The sequence below is a fragment of the Electrophorus electricus genome, chromosome 13 (assembly GCF_041902795.1).
Source record: "Electrophorus electricus isolate QZ-2024a chromosome 13, ASM4190279v1, whole genome shotgun sequence".
Taxonomy (NCBI): Eukaryota; Metazoa; Chordata; class Actinopteri; order Gymnotiformes; family Gymnotidae; genus Electrophorus; species Electrophorus electricus.
The window spans coordinates 22,837,386-22,860,197 of record NC_137509.1 but is presented as its reverse complement, the minus strand read 5'-3'; the positions used below and the strand labels follow the sequence as shown (position 1 = coordinate 22,860,197).

Below are 22,812 nucleotides of genomic sequence, written 5' to 3'. Positions count from 1 at the left end.
TTGCAGATTAAAGTAAAGTGATGCAACAAAAACTTACAGCATCTGCTATTCCCAGGTGCTAACAGATAGTTTTTTTAATTAATCACTGCATTTCACATCCTAGCATGTCATCTTGACAGTAAATTAAAGTGATTCAAGAGAAGCTTACAGCATCTCGTAGTCCAAGGTGCTAACAGATAGTTTTTGATGAATCAAAGCACTTCACATTCAGGCATGTGAGTTGGAGAGTAAATGAAAGTGATGCAAAAAAAACTTACAGCATCGGCTATTCCCAGGTGCTAACAGATAGTTTTTTTTATTAATCACTGCACTTCACATTTGAGCATGTCAGCTTGAAAGTAAATTAAAGTGATGCAAGAAAAGCTTACAGCACCTGGTATTCCTAGGTAGAGTCCCACCTCAGTACTATCCAGGCCCAAACTTGCTTAGCTTCCAAGGTCAGATGATATTGGGCGTTCTCAAGCTGGTGTGGCCGTAAGCCTTAAGCACTTACTCAAATTGCCTAATCATAGCAAATATGATCAAAGACCAATCTGACAATTTTTTTTATTAATCCCTGCACTTGACATTCTAGAATGTTATCTTGAATGTAAATTAAATGATGCAATAAAAGCTTACAACATCTGGTATACGGAGGCACTAACAGACAGTTTTTTGATGAATCACTGCACTTCACATTCAGGCATGTGAGTTGGAGAGTAAATGAAAGTGATGCAAAAAAAAGTACAGCATCTGCTATTCCCAGGTGCTAACAGATAGTTTGAGTTAATTATTCACTGCACTTCAAATTTGAACATGATAGCTTGAACATAAATTAAAGGGATGCAATACAATCTTACAGCACCTGCTATTCCCTGGTACTAAAATATTTCTATTTAATCTGTACACTTCACATACAAGCTTGTCAGTTGCAGATTAAAGTAAAGTGATGCAACAAAAACTTACAGCATCTGCTATTCCCAGGTGCTAACAGATAGTTTTTTTAATTAATCACTGCATTTCACATCCTAGCATGTCATCTTGACAGTAAATTAAAGTGATTCAAGAGAAGCTTACAGCATCTCGTAGTCCAAGGTGCTAACAGATAGTTTTTGATGAATCAAAGCACTTCACATTCAGGCATGTGAGTTGGAGAGTAAATGAAAGTGATGCAAAAAAAACTTACAGCATCGGCTATTCCCAGGTGCTAACAGATAGTTTTTTTTATTAATCACTGCACTTCACATTTGAGCATGTCAGCTTGAAAGTAAATTAAAGTGATGCAAGAAAAGCTTACAGCACCTGGTATTCCTAGGTAGAGTCCCACCTCAGTACTATCCAGGCCCAAACTTGCTTAGCTTCCAAGGTCAGATGATATTGGGCGTTCTCAAGCTGGTGTGGCCGTAAGCCTTAAGCACTTACTCAAATTGCCTAATCATAGCAAATATGATCAAAGACCAATCTGACAATTTTTTTTATTAATCCCTGCACTTGACATTCTAGAATGTTATCTTGAATGTAAATTAAATGATGCAATAAAAGCTTACAACATCTGGTATACGGAGGCACTAACAGACAGTTTTTTGATGAATCACTGCACTTCACATTCAGGCATGTGAGTTGGAGAGTAAATGAAAGTGATGCAAAAAAAAGTACAGCATCTGCTATTCCCAGGTGCTAACAGATAGTTTGAGTTAATTATTCACTGCACTTCAAATTTGAACATGATAGCTTGAACATAAATTAAAGGGATGCAATACAATCTTACAGCACCTGCTATTCCCTGGTACTAAAATATTTCTATTTAATCTGTACACTTCACATACAAGTTTGTCAGTTGCAGATTAAAGTAAAGTGATGCAACAAAAACTTACAGCATCTGCTATTCCCAGGTGCTAACAGATAGTTTTTTTAATTAATCACTGCATTTCACATCCTAGCATGTCATCTTGACAGTAAATTAAAGTGATTCAAGAGAAGCTTACAGCATCTTGTAGTCCAAGGTGCTAACAGATAGTTTTTGATGAATCACTGCACTTCACATTCAGGCATGTGAGTTGGAGAGTAAATGAAAGTGATGTAAAAAAAACTTACAGCATCGGCTATTCCCAGGTGCTAACAGATAGTTTTTTTTTATTAATCACTGCACTTCACATTTGAGCATGTCAGCTTGAAAGTAAATTAAAGTGATGCAAGAAAAGCTTACAGCACCTGGTATTCCTAGGTAGGGTCCCACCTCAGTACTATCCAGGCCCAAACTTGCTTAGCTTCCAAGGTCAGATGAGATTGGGCGTTCTCAAGCTGGTGTGGCCGTAAGCCTTAAACACTTACTCAAATTGCCTAATCATAGCAAATATGATCAAAGACCAATCTGACAATTTTTTTTATTAATCCCTGCACTTGACATTCTAGAATGTTATCTTGAATGTAAATTAAATGATGCAATAAAAGCTTACAACATCTGGTATACGGAGGCACTAACAGACAGTTTTTTGATGAATCACTGCACTTCACATTCAGGCATGTGAGTTGGAGAGTAAATGAAAGTGATGCAAAAAAAAGTACAGCATCTGCTATTCCCAGGTGCTAACAGATAGTTTGAGTTAATTATTCACTGCACTTCAAATTTGAACATGATAGCTTGAACATAAATTAAAGGGATGCAATACAATCTTACAGCACCTGCTATTCCCTGGTACTAAAATATTTCTATTTAATCTGTACACTTCACATACAAGCTTGTCAGTTGCAGATTAAAGTAAAGTGATGCAACAAAAACTTACAGCATCTGCTATTCCCAGGTGCTAACAGATAGTTTTTTTAATTAATCACTGCATTTCACATCCTAGCATGTCATCTTGACAGTAAATTAAAGTGATTCAAGAGAAGCTTACAGCATCTCGTAGTCCAAGGTGCTAACAGATAGTTTTTGATGAATCAAAGCACTTCACATTCAGGCATGTGAGTTGGAGAGTAAATGAAAGTGATGCAAAAAAAACTTACAGCATCGGCTATTCCCAGGTGCTAACAGATAGTTTTTTTTATTAATCACTGCACTTCACATTTGAGCATGTCAGCTTGAAAGTAAATTAAAGTGATGCAAGAAAAGCTTACAGCACCTGGTATTCCTAGGTAGAGTCCCACCTCAGTACTATCCAGGCCCAAACTTGCTTAGCTTCCAAGGTCAGATGATATTGGGCGTTCTCAAGCTGGTGTGGCCGTAAGCCTTAAGCACTTACTCAAATTGCCTAATCATAGCAAATATGATCAAAGACCAATCTGACAATTTTTTTTATTAATCCCTGCACTTGACATTCTAGAATGTTATCTTGAATGTAAATTAAATGATGCAATAAAAGCTTACAACATCTGGTATACGGAGGCACTAACAGACAGTTTTTTGATGAATCACTGCACTTCACATTCAGGCATGTGAGTTGGAGAGTAAATGAAAGTGATGCAAAAAAAAGTACAGCATCTGCTATTCCCAGGTGCTAACAGATAGTTTGAGTTAATTATTCACTGCACTTCAAATTTGAACATGATAGCTTGAACATAAATTAAAGGGATGCAATACAATCTTACAGCACCTGCTATTCCCTGGTACTAAAATATTTCTATTTAATCTGTACACTTCACATACAAGCTTGTCAGTTGCAGATTAAAGTAAAGTGATGCAACAAAAACTTACAGCATCTGCTATTCCCAGGTGCTAACAGATAGTTTTTTTAATTAATCACTGCATTTCACATCCTAGCATGTCATCTTGACAGTAAATTAAAGTGATTCAAGAGAAGCTTACAGCATCTTGTAGTCCAAGGTGCTAACAGATAGTTTTTGATGAATCACTGCACTTCACATTCAGGCATGTGAGTTGGAGAGTAAATGAAAGTGATGTAAAAAAAACTTACAGCATCGGCTATTCCCAGGTGCTAACAGATAGTTTTTTTTTATTAATCACTGCACTTCACATTTGAGCATGTCAGCTTGAAAGTAAATTAAAGTGATGCAAGAAAAGCTTACAGCACCTGGTATTCCTAGGTAGGGTCCCACCTCAGTACTATCCAGGCCCAAACTTGCTTAGCTTCCAAGGTCAGATGAGATTGGGCGTTCTCAAGCTGGTGTGGCCGTAAGCCTTAAACACTTACTCAAATTGCCTAATCATAGCAAATATGATCAAAGACCAATCTGACAATTTTTTTTATTAATCCCTGCACTTGACATTCTAGAATGTTATCTTGAATGTAAATTAAATGATGCAATAAAAGCTTACAACATCTGGTATACGGAGGCACTAACAGACAGTTTTTTGATGAATCACTGCACTTCACATTCAGGCATGTGAGTTGGAGAGTAAATGAAAGTGATGCAAAAAAAAGTACAGCATCTGCTATTCCCAGGTGCTAACAGATAGTTTGAGTTAATTATTCACTGCACTTCAAATTTGAACATGATAGCTTGAACATAAATTAAAGGGATGCAATACAATCTTACAGCACCTGCTATTCCCTGGTACTAAAATATTTCTATTTAATCTGTACACTTCACATACAAGCTTGTCAGTTGCAGATTAAAGTAAAGTGATGCAACAAAAACTTACAGCATCTGCTATTCCCAGGTGCTAACAGATAGTTTTTTTAATTAATCACTGCATTTCACATCCTAGCATGTCATCTTGACAGTAAATTAAAGTGATTCAAGAGAAGCTTACAGCATCTCGTAGTCCAAGGTGCTAACAGATAGTTTTTGATGAATCACTGCACTTCACATTCAGGCATGTGAGTTGGAGAGTAAATGAAAGTGATGCAAAAAAAACTTACAGCATCGGCTATTCCCAGGTGCTAACAGATAGTTTTTTTTATTAATCACTGCACTTCACATTTGAGCATGTCAGCTTGAAAGTAAATTAAAGTGATGCAAGAAAAGCTTACAGCACCTGGTATTCCTAGGTAGAGTCCCACCTCAGTACTATCCAGGCCCAAACTTGCTTAGCTTCCAAGGTCAGATGATATTGGGCGTTCTCAAGCTGGTGTGGCCGTAAGCCTTAAACACTTACTCAAATTGCCTAATCATAGCAAATATGATCAAAGACCAATCTGACAATTTTTTTTTATTAATCCCTGCACTTGACATTCTAGAATGTTATCTTGAATGTAAATTAAATGATGCAATAAAAGCTTACAACATCTGGTATACGGAGGCACTAACAGACAGTTTTTTGATGAATCACTGCACTTCACATTCAGGCATGTGAGTTGGAGAGTAAATGAAAGTGATGCAAAAAAAAGTACAGCATCTGCTATTCCCAGGTGCTAACAGATAGTTTGAGTTAATTATTCACTGCACTTCAAATTTGAACATGATAGCTTGAACATAAATTAAAGGGATGCAATACAATCTTACAGCACCTGCTATTCCCTGGTACTAAAATATTTCTATTTAATCTGTACACTTCACATACAAGCTTGTCAGTTGCAGATTAAAGTAAAGTGATGCAACAAAAACTTACAGCATCTGCTATTCCCAGGTGCTAACAGATAGTTTTTTTAATTAATCACTGCATTTCACATCCTAGCATGTCATCTTGACAGTAAATTAAAGTGATTCAAGAGAAGCTTACAGCATCTCGTAGTCCAAGGTGCTAACAGATAGTTTTTGATGAATCAAAGCACTTCACATTCAGGCATGTGAGTTGGAGAGTAAATGAAAGTGATGCAAAAAAAACTTACAGCATCGGCTATTCCCAGGTGCTAACAGATAGTTTTTTTTATTAATCACTGCACTTCACATTTGAGCATGTCAGCTTGAAAGTAAATTAAAGTGATGCAAGAAAAGCTTACAGCACCTGGTATTCCTAGGTAGAGTCCCACCTCAGTACTATCCAGGCCCAAACTTGCTTAGCTTCCAAGGTCAGATGATATTGGGCGTTCTCAAGCTGGTGTGGCCGTAAGCCTTAAGCACTTACTCAAATTGCCTAATCATAGCAAATATGATCAAAGACCAATCTGACAATTTTTTTTATTAATCCCTGCACTTGACATTCTAGAATGTTATCTTGAATGTAAATTAAATGATGCAATAAAAGCTTACAACATCTGGTATACGGAGGCACTAACAGACAGTTTTTTGATGAATCACTGCACTTCACATTCAGGCATGTGAGTTGGAGAGTAAATGAAAGTGATGCAAAAAAAAGTACAGCATCTGCTATTCCCAGGTGCTAACAGATAGTTTGAGTTAATTATTCACTGCACTTCAAATTTGAACATGATAGCTTGAACATAAATTAAAGGGATGCAATACAATCTTACAGCACCTGCTATTCCCTGGTACTAAAATATTTCTATTTAATCTGTACACTTCACATACAAGCTTGTCAGTTGCAGATTAAAGTAAAGTGATGCAACAAAAACTTACAGCATCTGCTATTCCCAGGTGCTAACAGATAGTTTTTTTAATTAATCACTGCATTTCACATCCTAGCATGTCATCTTGACAGTAAATTAAAGTGATTCAAGAGAAGCTTACAGCATCTCGTAGTCCAAGGTGCTAACAGATAGTTTTTGATGAATCAAAGCACTTCACATTCAGGCATGTGAGTTGGAGAGTAAATGAAAGTGATGCAAAAAAAACTTACAGCATCGGCTATTCCCAGGTGCTAACAGATAGTTTTTTTTATTAATCACTGCACTTCACATTTGAGCATGTCAGCTTGAAAGTAAATTAAAGTGATGCAAGAAAAGCTTACAGCACCTGGTATTCCTAGGTAGAGTCCCACCTCAGTACTATCCAGGCCCAAACTTGCTTAGCTTCCAAGGTCAGATGATATTGGGCGTTCTCAAGCTGGTGTGGCCGTAAGCCTTAAGCACTTACTCAAATTGCCTAATCATAGCAAATATGATCAAAGACCAATCTGACAATTTTTTTTATTAATCCCTGCACTTGACATTCTAGAATGTTATCTTGAATGTAAATTAAATGATGCAATAAAAGCTTACAACATCTGGTATACGGAGGCACTAACAGACAGTTTTTTGATGAATCACTGCACTTCACATTCAGGCATGTGAGTTGGAGAGTAAATGAAAGTGATGCAAAAAAAAGTACAGCATCTGCTATTCCCAGGTGCTAACAGATAGTTTGAGTTAATTATTCACTGCACTTCAAATTTGAACATGATAGCTTGAACATAAATTAAAGGGATGCAATACAATCTTACAGCACCTGCTATTCCCTGGTACTAAAATATTTCTATTTAATCTGTACACTTCACATACAAGCTTGTCAGTTGCAGATTAAAGTAAAGTGATGCAACAAAAACTTACAGCATCTGCTATTCCCAGGTGCTAACAGATAGTTTTTTTAATTAATCACTGCATTTCACATCCTAGCATGTCATCTTGACAGTAAATTAAAGTGATTCAAGAGAAGCTTACAGCATCTTGTAGTCCAAGGTGCTAACAGATAGTTTTTGATGAATCACTGCACTTCACATTCAGGCATGTGAGTTGGAGAGTAAATGAAAGTGATGTAAAAAAAACTTACAGCATCGGCTATTCCCAGGTGCTAACAGATAGTTTTTTTTTATTAATCACTGCACTTCACATTTGAGCATGTCAGCTTGAAAGTAAATTAAAGTGATGCAAGAAAAGCTTACAGCACCTGGTATTCCTAGGTAGGGTCCCACCTCAGTACTATCCAGGCCCAAACTTGCTTAGCTTCCAAGGTCAGATGAGATTGGGCGTTCTCAAGCTGGTGTGGCCGTAAGCCTTAAACACTTACTCAAATTGCCTAATCATAGCAAATATGATCAAAGACCAATCTGACAATTTTTTTTATTAATCCCTGCACTTGACATTCTAGAATGTTATCTTGAATGTAAATTAAATGATGCAATAAAAGCTTACAACATCTGGTATACGGAGGCACTAACAGACAGTTTTTTGATGAATCACTGCACTTCACATTCAGGCATGTGAGTTGGAGAGTAAATGAAAGTGATGCAAAAAAAAGTACAGCATCTGCTATTCCCAGGTGCTAACAGATAGTTTGAGTTAATTATTCACTGCACTTCAAATTTGAACATGATAGCTTGAACATAAATTAAAGGGATGCAATACAATCTTACAGCACCTGCTATTCCCTGGTACTAAAATATTTCTATTTAATCTGTACACTTCACATACAAGCTTGTCAGTTGCAGATTAAAGTAAAGTGATGCAACAAAAACTTACAGCATCTGCTATTCCCAGGTGCTAACAGATAGTTTTTTTAATTAATCACTGCATTTCACATCCTAGCATGTCATCTTGACAGTAAATTAAAGTGATTCAAGAGAAGCTTACAGCATCTCGTAGTCCAAGGTGCTAACAGATAGTTTTTGATGAATCACTGCACTTCACATTCAGGCATGTGAGTTGGAGAGTAAATGAAAGTGATGCAAAAAAAACTTACAGCATCGGCTATTCCCAGGTGCTAACAGATAGTTTTTTTTATTAATCACTGCACTTCACATTTGAGCATGTCAGCTTGAAAGTAAATTAAAGTGATGCAAGAAAAGCTTACAGCACCTGGTATTCCTAGGTAGAGTCCCACCTCAGTACTATCCAGGCCCAAACTTGCTTAGCTTCCAAGGTCAGATGATATTGGGCGTTCTCAAGCTGGTGTGGCCGTAAGCCTTAAACACTTACTCAAATTGCCTAATCATAGCAAATATGATCAAAGACCAATCTGACAATTTTTTTTTATTAATCCCTGCACTTGACATTCTAGAATGTTATCTTGAATGTAAATTAAATGATGCAATAAAAGCTTACAACATCTGGTATACGGAGGCACTAACAGACAGTTTTTTGATGAATCACTGCACTTCACATTCAGGCATGTGAGTTGGAGAGTAAATGAAAGTGATGCAAAAAAAAGTACAGCATCTGCTATTCCCAGGTGCTAACAGATAGTTTGAGTTAATTATTCACTGCACTTCAAATTTGAACATGATAGCTTGAACATAAATTAAAGGGATGCAATACAATCTTACAGCACCTGCTATTCCCTGGTACTAAAATATTTCTATTTAATCTGTACACTTCACATACAAGCTTGTCAGTTGCAGATTAAAGTAAAGTGATGCAACAAAAACTTACAGCATCTGCTATTCCCAGGTGCTAACAGATAGTTTTTTTAATTAATCACTGCATTTCACATCCTAGCATGTCATCTTGACAGTAAATTAAAGTGATTCAAGAGAAGCTTACAGCATCTCGTAGTCCAAGGTGCTAACAGATAGTTTTTGATGAATCAAAGCACTTCACATTCAGGCATGTGAGTTGGAGAGTAAATGAAAGTGATGCAAAAAAAACTTACAGCATCGGCTATTCCCAGGTGCTAACAGATAGTTTTTTTTATTAATCACTGCACTTCACATTTGAGCATGTCAGCTTGAAAGTAAATTAAAGTGATGCAAGAAAAGCTTACAGCACCTGGTATTCCTAGGTAGAGTCCCACCTCAGTACTATCCAGGCCCAAACTTGCTTAGCTTCCAAGGTCAGATGATATTGGGCGTTCTCAAGCTGGTGTGGCCGTAAGCCTTAAGCACTTACTCAAATTGCCTAATCATAGCAAATATGATCAAAGACCAATCTGACAATTTTTTTTATTAATCCCTGCACTTGACATTCTAGAATGTTATCTTGAATGTAAATTAAATGATGCAATAAAAGCTTACAACATCTGGTATACGGAGGCACTAACAGACAGTTTTTTGATGAATCACTGCACTTCACATTCAGGCATGTGAGTTGGAGAGTAAATGAAAGTGATGCAAAAAAAAGTACAGCATCTGCTATTCCCAGGTGCTAACAGATAGTTTGAGTTAATTATTCACTGCACTTCAAATTTGAACATGATAGCTTGAACATAAATTAAAGGGATGCAATACAATCTTACAGCACCTGCTATTCCCTGGTACTAAAATATTTCTATTTAATCTGTACACTTCACATACAAGCTTGTCAGTTGCAGATTAAAGTAAAGTGATGCAACAAAAACTTACAGCATCTGCTATTCCCAGGTGCTAACAGATAGTTTTTTTAATTAATCACTGCATTTCACATCCTAGCATGTCATCTTGACAGTAAATTAAAGTGATTCAAGAGAAGCTTACAGCATCTCGTAGTCCAAGGTGCTAACAGATAGTTTTTGATGAATCACTGCACTTCACATTCAGGCATGTGAGTTGGAGAGTAAATGAAAGTGATGCAAAAAAAACTTACAGCATCGGCTATTCCCAGGTGCTAACAGATAGTTTTTTTTATTAATCACTGCACTTCACATTTGAGCATGTCAGCTTGAAAGTAAATTAAAGTGATGCAAGAAAAGCTTACAGCACCTGGTATTCCTAGGTAGAGTCCCACCTCAGTACTATCCAGGCCCAAACTTGCTTAGCTTCCAAGGTCAGATGATATTGGGCGTTCTCAAGCTGGTGTGGCCGTAAGCCTTAAACACTTACTCAAATTGCCTAATCATAGCAAATATGATCAAAGACCAATCTGACAATTTTTTTTATTAATCCCTGCACTTGACATTCTAGAATGTTATCTTGAATGTAAATTAAATGATGCAATAAAAGCTTACAACATCTGGTATACGGAGGCACTAACAGACAGTTTTTTGATGAATCACTGCACTTCACATTCAGGCATGTGAGTTGGAGAGTAAATGAAAGTGATGCAAAAAAAAGTACAGCATCTGCTATTCCCAGGTGCTAACAGATAGTTTGAGTTAATTATTCACTGCACTTCAAATTTGAACATGATAGCTTGAACATAAATTAAAGGGATGCAATACAATCTTACAGCACCTGCTATTCCCTGGTACTAAAATATTTCTATTTAATCTGTACACTTCACATACAAGCTTGTCAGTTGCAGATTAAAGTAAAGTGATGCAACAAAAACTTACAGCATCTGCTATTCCCAGGTGCTAACAGATAGTTTTTTTAATTAATCACTGCATTTCACATCCTAGCATGTCATCTTGACAGTAAATTAAAGTGATTCAAGAGAAGCTTACAGCATCTCGTAGTCCAAGGTGCTAACAGATAGTTTTTGATGAATCAAAGCACTTCACATTCAGGCATGTGAGTTGGAGAGTAAATGAAAGTGATGCAAAAAAAACTTACAGCATCGGCTATTCCCAGGTGCTAACAGATAGTTTTTTTTATTAATCACTGCACTTCACATTTGAGCATGTCAGCTTGAAAGTAAATTAAAGTGATGCAAGAAAAGCTTACAGCACCTGGTATTCCTAGGTAGAGTCCCACCTCAGTACTATCCAGGCCCAAACTTGCTTAGCTTCCAAGGTCAGATGATATTGGGCGTTCTCAAGCTGGTGTGGCCGTAAGCCTTAAGCACTTACTCAAATTGCCTAATCATAGCAAATATGATCAAAGACCAATCTGACAATTTTTTTTATTAATCCCTGCACTTGACATTCTAGAATGTTATCTTGAATGTAAATTAAATGATGCAATAAAAGCTTACAACATCTGGTATACGGAGGCACTAACAGACAGTTTTTTGATGAATCACTGCACTTCACATTCAGGCATGTGAGTTGGAGAGTAAATGAAAGTGATGCAAAAAAAAGTACAGCATCTGCTATTCCCAGGTGCTAACAGATAGTTTGAGTTAATTATTCACTGCACTTCAAATTTGAACATGATAGCTTGAACATAAATTAAAGGGATGCAATACAATCTTACAGCACCTGCTATTCCCTGGTACTAAAATATTTCTATTTAATCTGTACACTTCACATACAAGCTTGTCAGTTGCAGATTAAAGTAAAGTGATGCAACAAAAACTTACAGCATCTGCTATTCCCAGGTGCTAACAGATAGTTTTTTTAATTAATCACTGCATTTCACATCCTAGCATGTCATCTTGACAGTAAATTAAAGTGATTCAAGAGAAGCTTACAGCATCTCGTAGTCCAAGGTGCTAACAGATAGTTTTTGATGAATCACTGCACTTCACATTCAGGCATGTGAGTTGGAGAGTAAATGAAAGTGATGTAAAAAAAACTTACAGCATCGGCTATTCCCAGGTGCTAACAGATAGTTTTTTTTATTAATCACTGCACTTCACATTTGAGCATGTCAGCTTGAAAGTAAATTAAAGTGATGCAAGAAAAGCTTACAGCACCTGGTATTCCTAGGTAGGGTCCCACCTCAGTACTATCCAGGCCCAAACTTGCTTAGCTTCCAAGGTCAGATGAGATTGGGCGTTCTCAAGCTGGTGTGGCCGTAAGCCTTAAACACTTACTCAAATTGCCTAATCATAGCAAATATGATCAAAGACCAATCTGACAATTTTTTTTATTAATCCCTGCACTTGACATTCTAGAATGTTATCTTGAATGTAAATTAAATGATGCAATAAAAGCTTACAACATCTGGTATACGGAGGCACTAACAGACAGTTTTTTGATGAATCACTGCACTTCACATTCAGGCATGTGAGTTGGAGAGTAAATGAAAGTGATGCAAAAAAAAGTACAGCATCTGCTATTCCCAGGTGCTAACAGATAGTTTGAGTTAATTATTCACTGCACTTCAAATTTGAACATGATAGCTTGAACATAAATTAAAGGGATGCAATACAATCTTACAGCACCTGCTATTCCCTGGTACTAAAATATTTCTATTTAATCTGTACACTTCACATACAAGCTTGTCAGTTGCAGATTAAAGTAAAGTGATGCAACAAAAACTTACAGCATCTGCTATTCCCAGGTGCTAACAGATAGTTTTTTTAATTAATCACTGCATTTCACATCCTAGCATGTCATCTTGACAGTAAATTAAAGTGATTCAAGAGAAGCTTACAGCATCTCGTAGTCCAAGGTGCTAACAGATAGTTTTTGATGAATCAAAGCACTTCACATTCAGGCATGTGAGTTGGAGAGTAAATGAAAGTGATGCAAAAAAAACTTACAGCATCGGCTATTCCCAGGTGCTAACAGATAGTTTTTTTTATTAATCACTGCACTTCACATTTGAGCATGTCAGCTTGAAAGTAAATTAAAGTGATGCAAGAAAAGCTTACAGCACCTGGTATTCCTAGGTAGGGTCCCACCTCAGTACTATCCAGGCCCAAACTTGCTTAGCTTCCAAGGTCAGATGAGATTGGGCGTTCTCAAGCTGGTGTGGCCGTAAGCCTTAAACACTTACTCAAATTGCCTAATCATAGCAAATATGATCAAAGACCAATCTGACAATTTTTTTTATTAATCCCTGCACTTGACATTCTAGAATGTTATCTTGAATGTAAATTAAATGATGCAATAAAAGCTTACAACATCTGGTATACGGAGGCACTAACAGACAGTTTTTTGATGAATCACTGCACTTCACATTCAGGCATGTGAGTTGGAGAGTAAATGAAAGTGATGCAAAAAAAAGTACAGCATCTGCTATTCCCAGGTGCTAACAGATAGTTTGAGTTAATTATTCACTGCACTTCAAATTTGAACATGATAGCTTGAACATAAATTAAAGGGATGCAATACAATCTTACAGCACCTGCTATTCCCTGGTACTAAAATATTTCTATTTAATCTGTACACTTCACATACAAGCTTGTCAGTTGCAGATTAAAGTAAAGTGATGCAACAAAAACTTACAGCATCTGCTATTCCCAGGTGCTAACAGATAGTTTTTTTAATTAATCACTGCATTTCACATCCTAGCATGTCATCTTGACAGTAAATTAAAGTGATTCAAGAGAAGCTTACAGCATCTCGTAGTCCAAGGTGCTAACAGATAGTTTTTGATGAATCAAAGCACTTCACATTCAGGCATGTGAGTTGGAGAGTAAATGAAAGTGATGCAAAAAAAACTTACAGCATCGGCTATTCCCAGGTGCTAACAGATAGTTTTTTTTATTAATCACTGCACTTCACATTTGAGCATGTCAGCTTGAAAGTAAATTAAAGTGATGCAAGAAAAGCTTACAGCACCTGGTATTCCTAGGTAGGGTCCCACCTCAGTACTATCCAGGCCCAAACTTGCTTAGCTTCCAAGGTCAGATGAGATTGGGCGTTCTCAAGCTGGTGTGGCCGTAAGCCTTAAACACTTACTCAAATTGCCTAATCATAGCAAATATGATCAAAGACCAATCTGACAATTTTTTTTATTAATCCCTGCACTTGACATTCTAGAATGTTATCTTGAATGTAAATTAAATGATGCAATAAAAGCTTACAACATCTGGTATACAGAGGCACTAACAGACAGTTTTTTGATGAATCACTGCACTTCACATTCAGGCATGTGAGTTGGAGAGTAAATGAAAGTGATGCAAAAAAAAGTACAGCATCTGCTATTCCCAGGTGCTAACAGATAGTTTGAGTTAATTATTCACTGCACTTCAAATTTGAACATGATAGCTTGAACATAAATTAAAGGGATGCAATACAATCTTACAGCACCTGCTATTCCCTGGTACTAAAATATTTCTATTTAATCTGTACACTTCACATACAAGCTTGTCAGTTGCAGATTAAAGTAAAGTGATGCAACAAAAACTTACAGCATCTGCTATTCCCAGGTGCTAACAGATAGTTTTTTTAATTAATCACTGCATTTCACATCCTAGCATGTCATCTTGACAGTAAATTAAAGTGATTCAAGAGAAGCTTACAGCATCTCGTAGTCCAAGGTGCTAACAGATAGTTTTTGATGAATCACTGCACTTCACATTCAGGCATGTGAGTTGGAGAGTAAATGAAAGTGATGCAAAAAAAACTTACAGCATCGGCTATTCCCAGGTGCTAACAGATAGTTTTTTTTATTAATCACTGCACTTCACATTTGAGCATGTCAGCTTGAAAGTAAATTAAAGTGATGCAAGAAAAGCTTACAGCACCTGGTATTCCTAGGTAGAGTCCCACCTCAGTACTATCCAGGCCCAAACTTGCTTAGCTTCCAAGGTCAGATGATATTGGGCGTTCTCAAGCTGGTGTGGCCGTAAGCCTTAAACACTTACTCAAATTGCCTAATCATAGCAAATATGATCAAAGACCAATCTGACAATTTTTTTTATTAATCCCTGCACTTGACATTCTAGAATGTTATCTTGAATGTAAATTAAATGATGCAATAAAAGCTTACAACATCTGGTATACGGAGGCACTAACAGACAGTTTTTTGATGAATCACTGCACTTCACATTCAGGCATGTGAGTTGGAGAGTAAATGAAAGTGATGCAAAAAAAAGTACAGCATCTGCTATTCCCAGGTGCTAACAGATAGTTTGAGTTAATTATTCACTGCACTTCAAATTTGAACATGATAGCTTGAACATAAATTAAAGGGATGCAATACAATCTTACAGCACCTGCTATTCCCTGGTACTAAAATATTTCTATTTAATCTGTACACTTCACATACAAGCTTGTCAGTTGCAGATTAAAGTAAAGTGATGCAACAAAAACTTACAGCATCTGCTATTCCCAGGTGCTAACAGATAGTTTTTTTAATTAATCACTGCATTTCACATCCTAGCATGTCATCTTGACAGTAAATTAAAGTGATTCAAGAGAAGCTTACAGCATCTCGTAGTCCAAGGTGCTAACAGATAGTTTTTGATGAATCACTGCACTTCACATTCAGGCATGTGAGTTGGAGAGTAAATGAAAGTGATGCAAAAAAAACTTACAGCATCGGCTATTCCCAGGTGCTAACAGATAGTTTTTTTTATTAATCACTGCACTTCACATTTGAGCATGTCAGCTTGAAAGTAAATTAAAGTGATGCAAGAAAAGCTTACAGCACCTGGTATTCCTAGGTAGAGTCCCACCTCAGTACTATCCAGGCCCAAACTTGCTTAGCTTCCAAGGTCAGATGATATTGGGCGTTCTCAAGCTGGTGTGGCCGTAAGCCTTAAACACTTACTCAAATTGCCTAATCATAGCAAATATGATCAAAGACCAATCTGACAATTTTTTTTATTAATCCCTGCACTTGACATTCTAGAATGTTATCTTGAATGTAAATTAAATGATGCAATAAAAGCTTACAACATCTGGTATACGGAGGCACTAACAGACAGTTTTTTGATGAATCACTGCACTTCACATTCAGGCATGTGAGTTGGAGAGTAAATGAAAGTGATGCAAAAAAAAGTACAGCATCTGCTATTCCCAGGTGCTAACAGATAGTTTGAGTTAATTATTCACTGCACTTCAAATTTGAACATGATAGCTTGAACATAAATTAAAGGGATGCAATACAATCTTACAGCACCTGCTATTCCCTGGTACTAAAATATTTCTATTTAATCTGTACACTTCACATACAAGCTTGTCAGTTGCAGATTAAAGTAAAGTGATGCAACAAAAACTTACAGCATCTGCTATTCCCAGGTGCTAACAGATAGTTTTTTTAATTAATCACTGCATTTCACATCCTAGCATGTCATCTTGACAGTAAATTAAAGTGATTCAAGAGAAGCTTACAGCATCTCGTAGTCCAAGGTGCTAACAGATAGTTTTTGATGAATCACTGCACTTCACATTCAGGCATGTGAGTTGGAGAGTAAATGAAAGTGATGCAAAAAAAACTTACAGCATCGGCTATTCCCAGGTGCTAACAGATAGTTTTTTTTATTAATCACTGCACTTCACATTTGAGCATGTCAGCTTGAAAGTAAATTAAAGTGATGCAAGAAAAGCTTACAGCACCTGGTATTCCTAGGTAGAGCCCCACCTCAGTACTATCCAGGCCCAAACTTGCTTAGCTTCCAAGGTCAGATGATATTGGGCGTTCTCAAGCTGGTGTGGCCGTAAGCCTTAAACACTTACTCAAATTGCCTAATCATAGCAAATATGATCAAAGACCAATCTGACAATTTTTTTTATTAATCCCTGCACTTGACATTCTAGAATGTTATCTTGAATGTAAATTAAATGATGCAATAAAAGCTTACAACATCTGGTATACGGAGGCACTAACAGACAGTTTTTTGATGAATCACTGCACTTCACATTCAGGCATGTGAGTTGGAGAGTAAATGAAAGTGATGCAAAAAAAAGTACAGCATCTGCTATTCCCAGGTGCTAACAGATAGTTTGAGTTAATTATTCACTGCACTTCAAATTTGAACATGATAGCTTGAACATAAATTAAAGGGATGCAATACAATCTTACAGCACCTGCTATTCCCTGGTACTAAAATATTTCTATTTAATCTGTACACTTCACATACAAGCTTGTCAGTTGCAGATTAAAGTAAAGTGATGCAACAAAAACTTACAGCATCTGCTATTCCCAGGTGCTAACAGATAGTTTTTTTAATTAATCACTGCATTTCACATCCTAGCATGTCATCTTGACAGTAAATTAAAGTGATTCAAGAGAAGCTTACAGCATCTCGTAGTCCAAGGTGCTAACAGATAGTTTTTGATGAATCAAAGCACTTCACATTCAGGCATGTGAGTTGGAGAGTAAATGAAAGTGATGCAAAAAAAACTTACAGCATCGGCTATTCCCAGGTGCTAACAGATAGTTTTTTTTATTAATCACTGCACTTCACATTTGAGCATGTCAGCTTGAAAGTAAATTAAAGTGATGCAAGAAAAGCTTACAGCACCTGGTATTCCTAGGTAGAGTCCCACCTCAGTACTATCCAGGCCCAAACTTGCTTAGCTTCCAAGGTCAGATGATATTGGGCGTTCTCAAGCTGGTGTGGCCGTAAGCCTTAAGCACTTACTCAAATTGCCTAATCATAGCAAATATGATCAAAGACCAATCTGACAATTTTTTTTATTAATCCCTGCACTTGACATTCTAGAATGTTATCTTGAATGTAAATTAAATGATGCAATAAAAGCTTACAACATCTGGTATACGGAGGCACTAACAGACAGTTTTTTGATGAATCACTGCACTTCACATTCAGGCATGTGAGTTGGAGAGTAAATGAAAGTGATGCAAAAAAAAGTACAGCATCTGCTATTCCCAGGTGCTAACAGATAGTTTGAGTTAATTATTCACTGCACTTCAAATTTGAACATGATAGCTTGAACATAAATTAAAGGGATGCAATACAATCTTACAGCACCTGCTATTCCCTGGTACTAAAATATTTCTATTTAATCTGTACACTTCACATACAAGCTTGTCAGTTGCAGATTAAAGTAAAGTGATGCAACAAAAACTTACAGCATCTGCTATTCCCAGGTGCTAACAGATAGTTTTTTTAATTAATCACTGCATTTCACATCCTAGCATGTCATCTTGACAGTAAATTAAAGTGATTCAAGAGAAGCTTACAGCATCTCGTAGTCCAAGGTGCTAACAGATAGTTTTTGATGAATCACTGCACTTCACATTCAGGCATGTGAGTTGGAGAGTAAATGAAAGTGATGTAAAAAAAACTTACAGCATCGGCTATTCCCAGGTGCTAACAGATAGTTTTTTTTATTAATCACTGCACTTCACATTTGAGCATGTCAGCTTGAAAGTAAATTAAAGTGATGCAAGAAAAGCTTACAGCACCTGGTATTCCTAGGTAGGGTCCCACCTCAGTACTATCCAGGCCCAAACTTGCTTAGCTTCCAAGGTCAGATGAGATTGGGCGTTCTCAAGCTGGTGTGGCCGTAAGCCTTAAACACTTACTCAAATTGCCTAATCATAGCAAATATGATCAAAGACCAATCTGACAATTTTTTTTATTAATCCCTGCACTTGACATTCTAGAATGTTATCTTGAATGTAAATTAAATGATGCAATAAAAGCTTACAACATCTGGTATACGGAGGCACTAACAGACAGTTTTTTGATGAATCACTGCACTTCACATTCAGGCATGTGAGTTGGAGAGTAAATGAAAGTGATGCAAAAAAAAGTACAGCATCTGCTATTCCCAGGTGCTAACAGATAGTTTGAGTTAATTATTCACTGCACTTCAAATTTGAACATGATAGCTTGAACATAAATTAAAGGGATGCAATACAATCTTACAGCACCTGCTATTCCCTGGTACTAAAATATTTCTATTTAATCTGTACACTTCACATACAAGCTTGTCAGTTGCAGATTAAAGTAAAGTGATGCAACAAAAACTTACAGCATCTGCTATTCCCAGGTGCTAACAGATAGTTTTTTTAATTAATCACTGCATTTCACATCCTAGCATGTCATCTTGACAGTAAATTAAAGTGATTCAAGAGAAGCTTACAGCATCTCGTAGTCCAAGGTGCTAACAGATAGTTTTTGATGAATCACTGCACTTCACATTCAGGCATGTGAGTTGGAGAGTAAATGAAAGTGATGTAAAAAAAACTTACAGCATCGGCTATTCCCAGGTGCTAACAGATAGTTTTTTTTATTAATCACTGCACTTCACATTTGAGCATGTCAGCTTGAAAGTAAATTAAAGTGATGCAAGAAAAGCTTACAGCACCTGGTATTCCTAGGTAGGGTCCCACCTCAGTACTATCCAGGCCCAAACTTGCTTAGCTTCCAAGGTCAGATGAGATTGGGCGTTCTCAAGCTGGTGTGGCCGTAAGCCTTAAACACTTACTCAAATTGCCTAATCATAGCAAATATGATCAAAGACCAATCTGACAATTTTTTTTATTAATCCCTGCACTTGACATTCTAGAATGTTATCTTGAATGTAAATTAAATGATGCAATAAAAGCTTACAACATCTGGTATACGGAGGCACTAACAGACAGTTTTTTGATGAATCACTGCACTTCACATTCAGGCATGTGAGTTGGAGAGTAAATGAAAGTGATGCAAAAAAAAGTACAGCATCTGCTATTCCCAGGTGCTAACAGATAGTTTGAGTTAATTATTCACTGCACTTCAAATTTGAACATGATAGCTTGAACATAAATTAAAGGGATGCAATACAATCTTACAGCACCTGCTATTCCCTGGTACTAAAATATTTCTATTTAATCTGTACACTTCACATACAAGCTTGTCAGTTGCAGATTAAAGTAAAGTGATGCAACAAAAACTTACAGCATCTGCTATTCCCAGGTGCTAACAGATAGTTTTTTTAATTAATCACTGCATTTCACATCCTAGCATGTCATCTTGACAGTAAATTAAAGTGATTCAAGAGAAGCTTACAGCATCTCGTAGTCCAAGGTGCTAACAGATAGTTTTTGATGAATCAAAGCACTTCACATTCAGGCATGTGAGTTGGAGAGTAAATGAAAGTGATGCAAAAAAAACTTACAGCATCGGCTATTCCCAGGTGCTAACAGATAGTTTTTTTTATTAATCACTGCACTTCACATTTGAGCATGTCAGCTTGAAAGTAAATTAAAGTGATGCAAGAAAAGCTTACAGCACCTGGTATTCCTAGGTAGAGTCCCACCTCAGTACTATCCAGGCCCAAACTTGCTTAGCTTCCAAGGTCAGATGATATTGGGCGTTCTCAAGCTGGTGTGGCCGTAAGCCTTAAGCACTTACTCAAATTGCCTAATCATAGCAAATATGATCAAAGACCAATCTGACAATTTTTTTTATTAATCCCTGCACTTGACATTCTAGAATGTTATCTTGAATGTAAATTAAATGATGCAATAAAAGCTTACAACATCTGGTATACGGAGGCACTAACAGACAGTTTTTTGATGAATCACTGCACTTCACATTCAGGCATGTGAGTTGGAGAGTAAATGAAAGTGATGCAAAAAAAAGTACAGCATCTGCTATTCCCAGGTGCTAACAGATAGTTTGAGTTAATTATTCACTGCACTTCAAATTTGAACATGATAGCTTGAACATAAATTAAAGGGATGCAATACAATCTTACAGCACCTGCTATTCCCTGGTACTAAAATATTTCTATTTAATCTGTACACTTCACATACAAGCTTGTCAGTTGCAGATTAAAGTAAAGTGATGCAACAAAAACTTACAGCATCTGCTATTCCCAGGTGCTAACAGATAGTTTTTTTAATTAATCACTGCATTTCACATCCTAGCATGTCATCTTGACAGTAAATTAAAGTGATTCAAGAGAAGCTTACAGCATCTCGTAGTCCAAGGTGCTAACAGATAGTTTTTGATGAATCACTGCACTTCACATTCAGGCATGTGAGTTGGAGAGTAAATGAAAGTGATGCAAAAAAAAACTTACAGCATCGGCTATTCCCAGGTGCTAACAGATAGTTTTTTTTATTAATCACTGCACTTCACATTTGAGCATGTCAGCTTGAAAGTAAATTAAAGTGATGCAAGAAAAGCTTACAGCACCTGGTATTCCTAGGTAGAGTCCCACCTCAGTACTATCCAGGCCCAAACTTGCTTAGCTTCCAAGGTCAGATGATATTGGGCGTTCTCAAGCTGGTGTGGCCGTAAGCCTTAAACACTTACTCAAATTGCCTAATCATAGCAAATATGATCAAAGACCAATCTGACAATTTTTTTTATTAATCCCTGCACTTGACATTCTAGAATGTTATCTTGAATGTAAATTAAATGATGCAATAAAAGCTTACAACATCTGGTATACGGAGGCACTAACAGACAGTTTTTTGATGAATCACTGCACTTCACATTCAGGCATGTGAGTTGGAGAGTAAATGAAAGTGATGCAAAAAAAAGTACAGCATCTGCTATTCCCAGGTGCTAACAGATAGTTTGAGTTAATTATTCACTGCACTTCAAATTTGAACATGATAGCTTGAACATAAATTAAAGGGATGCAATACAATCTTACAGCACCTGCTATTCCCTGGTACTAAAATATTTCTATTTAATCTGTACACTTCACATACAAGCTTGTCAGTTGCAGATTAAAGTAAAGTGATGCAACAAAAACTTACAGCATCTGCTATTCCCAGGTGCTAACAGATAGTTTTTTTAATTAATCACTGCATTTCACATCCTAGCATGTCATCTTGACAGTAAATTAAAGTGATTCAAGAGAAGCTTACAGCATCTCGTAGTCCAAGGTGCTAACAGATAGTTTTTGATGAATCAAAGCACTTCACATTCAGGCATGTGAGTTGGAGAGTAAATGAAAGTGATGCAAAAAAAACTTACAGCATCGGCTATTCCCAGGTGCTAACAGATAGTTTTTTTTATTAATCACTGCACTTCACATTTGAGCATGTCAGCTTGAAAGTAAATTAAAGTGATGCAAGAAAAGCTTACAGCACCTGGTATTCCTAGGTAGAGTCCCACCTCTGTACTATCCAGGCCCAAACTTGCTTAGCTTCCAAGGTCAGATGATATTGGGCGTTCTCAAGCTGGTGTGGCCGTAAGCCTTAAGCACTTACTCAAATTGCCTAATCATAGCAAATATGATCAAAGACCAATCTGACAATTTTTTTTATTAATCCCTGCACTTGACATTCTAGAATGTTATCTTGAATGTAAATTAAATGATGCAATAAAAGCTTACAACATCTGGTATACGGAGGCACTAACAGACAGTTTTTTGATGAATCACTGCACTTCACATTCAGGCATGTGAGTTGGAGAGTAAATGAAAGTGATGCAAAAAAAAGTACAGCATCTGCTATTCCCAGGTGCTAACAGATAGTTTGAGTTAATTATTCACTGCACTTCAAATTTGAACATGATAGCTTGAACATAAATTAAAGGGATGCAATACAATCTTACAGCACCTGCTATTCCCTGGTACTAAAATATTTCTATTTAATCTGTACACTTCACATACAAGCTTGTCAGTTGCAGATTAAAGTAAAGTGATGCAACAAAAACTTACAGCATCTGCTATTCCCAGGTGCTAACAGATAGTTTTTTTAATTAATCACTGCATTTCACATCCTAGCAT

General features: G+C 36.8%; 8 non-coding genes and 17 pseudogenes across 8 annotated transcripts; all 25 read right to left on the bottom strand.

Annotated features, from left to right (window-relative positions):
- Positions 1 to 361: 361 nt before the first annotated feature.
- On the bottom strand, positions 362 to 480 carry LOC145649324 (5S ribosomal RNA; annotated as a pseudogene).
- Positions 481 to 1,269: 789 nt separating this feature from the next.
- LOC145649322 (5S ribosomal RNA) lies at positions 1,270 to 1,388 on the bottom strand (annotated as a pseudogene).
- Positions 1,389 to 2,178: 790 nt separating this feature from the next.
- LOC145650612 (5S ribosomal RNA) lies at positions 2,179 to 2,297 on the bottom strand. The gene has a single exon (XR_014116719.1). It is a non-coding gene; the product is annotated as a 5S ribosomal RNA (ribosomal RNA).
- Positions 2,298 to 3,086: 789 nt separating this feature from the next.
- LOC145649321 (5S ribosomal RNA) lies at positions 3,087 to 3,205 on the bottom strand (annotated as a pseudogene).
- A 790-nt stretch (positions 3,206 to 3,995) lies between these two features.
- LOC145650601 (5S ribosomal RNA) lies at positions 3,996 to 4,114 on the bottom strand. Its single transcript, XR_014116718.1, has one exon. It is a non-coding gene; the product is annotated as a 5S ribosomal RNA (ribosomal RNA).
- A 789-nt stretch (positions 4,115 to 4,903) lies between these two features.
- On the bottom strand, positions 4,904 to 5,022 carry LOC145649320 (5S ribosomal RNA; annotated as a pseudogene).
- Positions 5,023 to 5,812: 790 nt separating this feature from the next.
- On the bottom strand, positions 5,813 to 5,931 carry LOC145649319 (5S ribosomal RNA; annotated as a pseudogene).
- A 789-nt stretch (positions 5,932 to 6,720) lies between these two features.
- Positions 6,721 to 6,839, bottom strand: LOC145649318 (5S ribosomal RNA; annotated as a pseudogene).
- A 790-nt stretch (positions 6,840 to 7,629) lies between these two features.
- On the bottom strand, positions 7,630 to 7,748 carry LOC145650589 (5S ribosomal RNA). The gene has a single exon (XR_014116716.1). It is a non-coding gene; the product is annotated as a 5S ribosomal RNA (ribosomal RNA).
- Positions 7,749 to 8,537: 789 nt separating this feature from the next.
- LOC145649317 (5S ribosomal RNA) lies at positions 8,538 to 8,656 on the bottom strand (annotated as a pseudogene).
- A 790-nt stretch (positions 8,657 to 9,446) lies between these two features.
- On the bottom strand, positions 9,447 to 9,565 carry LOC145649316 (5S ribosomal RNA; annotated as a pseudogene).
- A 789-nt stretch (positions 9,566 to 10,354) lies between these two features.
- LOC145649315 (5S ribosomal RNA) lies at positions 10,355 to 10,473 on the bottom strand (annotated as a pseudogene).
- A 789-nt stretch (positions 10,474 to 11,262) lies between these two features.
- Positions 11,263 to 11,381, bottom strand: LOC145649314 (5S ribosomal RNA; annotated as a pseudogene).
- Positions 11,382 to 12,170: 789 nt separating this feature from the next.
- Positions 12,171 to 12,289, bottom strand: LOC145650578 (5S ribosomal RNA). The gene has a single exon (XR_014116715.1). It is a non-coding gene; the product is annotated as a 5S ribosomal RNA (ribosomal RNA).
- A 789-nt stretch (positions 12,290 to 13,078) lies between these two features.
- LOC145650567 (5S ribosomal RNA) lies at positions 13,079 to 13,197 on the bottom strand. The gene has a single exon (XR_014116713.1). It is a non-coding gene; the product is annotated as a 5S ribosomal RNA (ribosomal RNA).
- Positions 13,198 to 13,986: 789 nt separating this feature from the next.
- Positions 13,987 to 14,105, bottom strand: LOC145650556 (5S ribosomal RNA). The gene has a single exon (XR_014116712.1). It is a non-coding gene; the product is annotated as a 5S ribosomal RNA (ribosomal RNA).
- A 789-nt stretch (positions 14,106 to 14,894) lies between these two features.
- Positions 14,895 to 15,013, bottom strand: LOC145649313 (5S ribosomal RNA; annotated as a pseudogene).
- Positions 15,014 to 15,802: 789 nt separating this feature from the next.
- Positions 15,803 to 15,921, bottom strand: LOC145649311 (5S ribosomal RNA; annotated as a pseudogene).
- Positions 15,922 to 16,710: 789 nt separating this feature from the next.
- Positions 16,711 to 16,829, bottom strand: LOC145649607 (5S ribosomal RNA; annotated as a pseudogene).
- A 789-nt stretch (positions 16,830 to 17,618) lies between these two features.
- Positions 17,619 to 17,737, bottom strand: LOC145649310 (5S ribosomal RNA; annotated as a pseudogene).
- A 789-nt stretch (positions 17,738 to 18,526) lies between these two features.
- LOC145650545 (5S ribosomal RNA) lies at positions 18,527 to 18,645 on the bottom strand. Its single transcript, XR_014116711.1, has one exon. It is a non-coding gene; the product is annotated as a 5S ribosomal RNA (ribosomal RNA).
- Positions 18,646 to 19,434: 789 nt separating this feature from the next.
- Positions 19,435 to 19,553, bottom strand: LOC145650533 (5S ribosomal RNA). The gene has a single exon (XR_014116709.1). It is a non-coding gene; the product is annotated as a 5S ribosomal RNA (ribosomal RNA).
- Positions 19,554 to 20,342: 789 nt separating this feature from the next.
- LOC145649309 (5S ribosomal RNA) lies at positions 20,343 to 20,461 on the bottom strand (annotated as a pseudogene).
- A 790-nt stretch (positions 20,462 to 21,251) lies between these two features.
- LOC145649308 (5S ribosomal RNA) lies at positions 21,252 to 21,370 on the bottom strand (annotated as a pseudogene).
- Positions 21,371 to 22,159: 789 nt separating this feature from the next.
- On the bottom strand, positions 22,160 to 22,278 carry LOC145650565 (5S ribosomal RNA; annotated as a pseudogene).
- Positions 22,279 to 22,812: the final 534 nt, after the last annotated feature.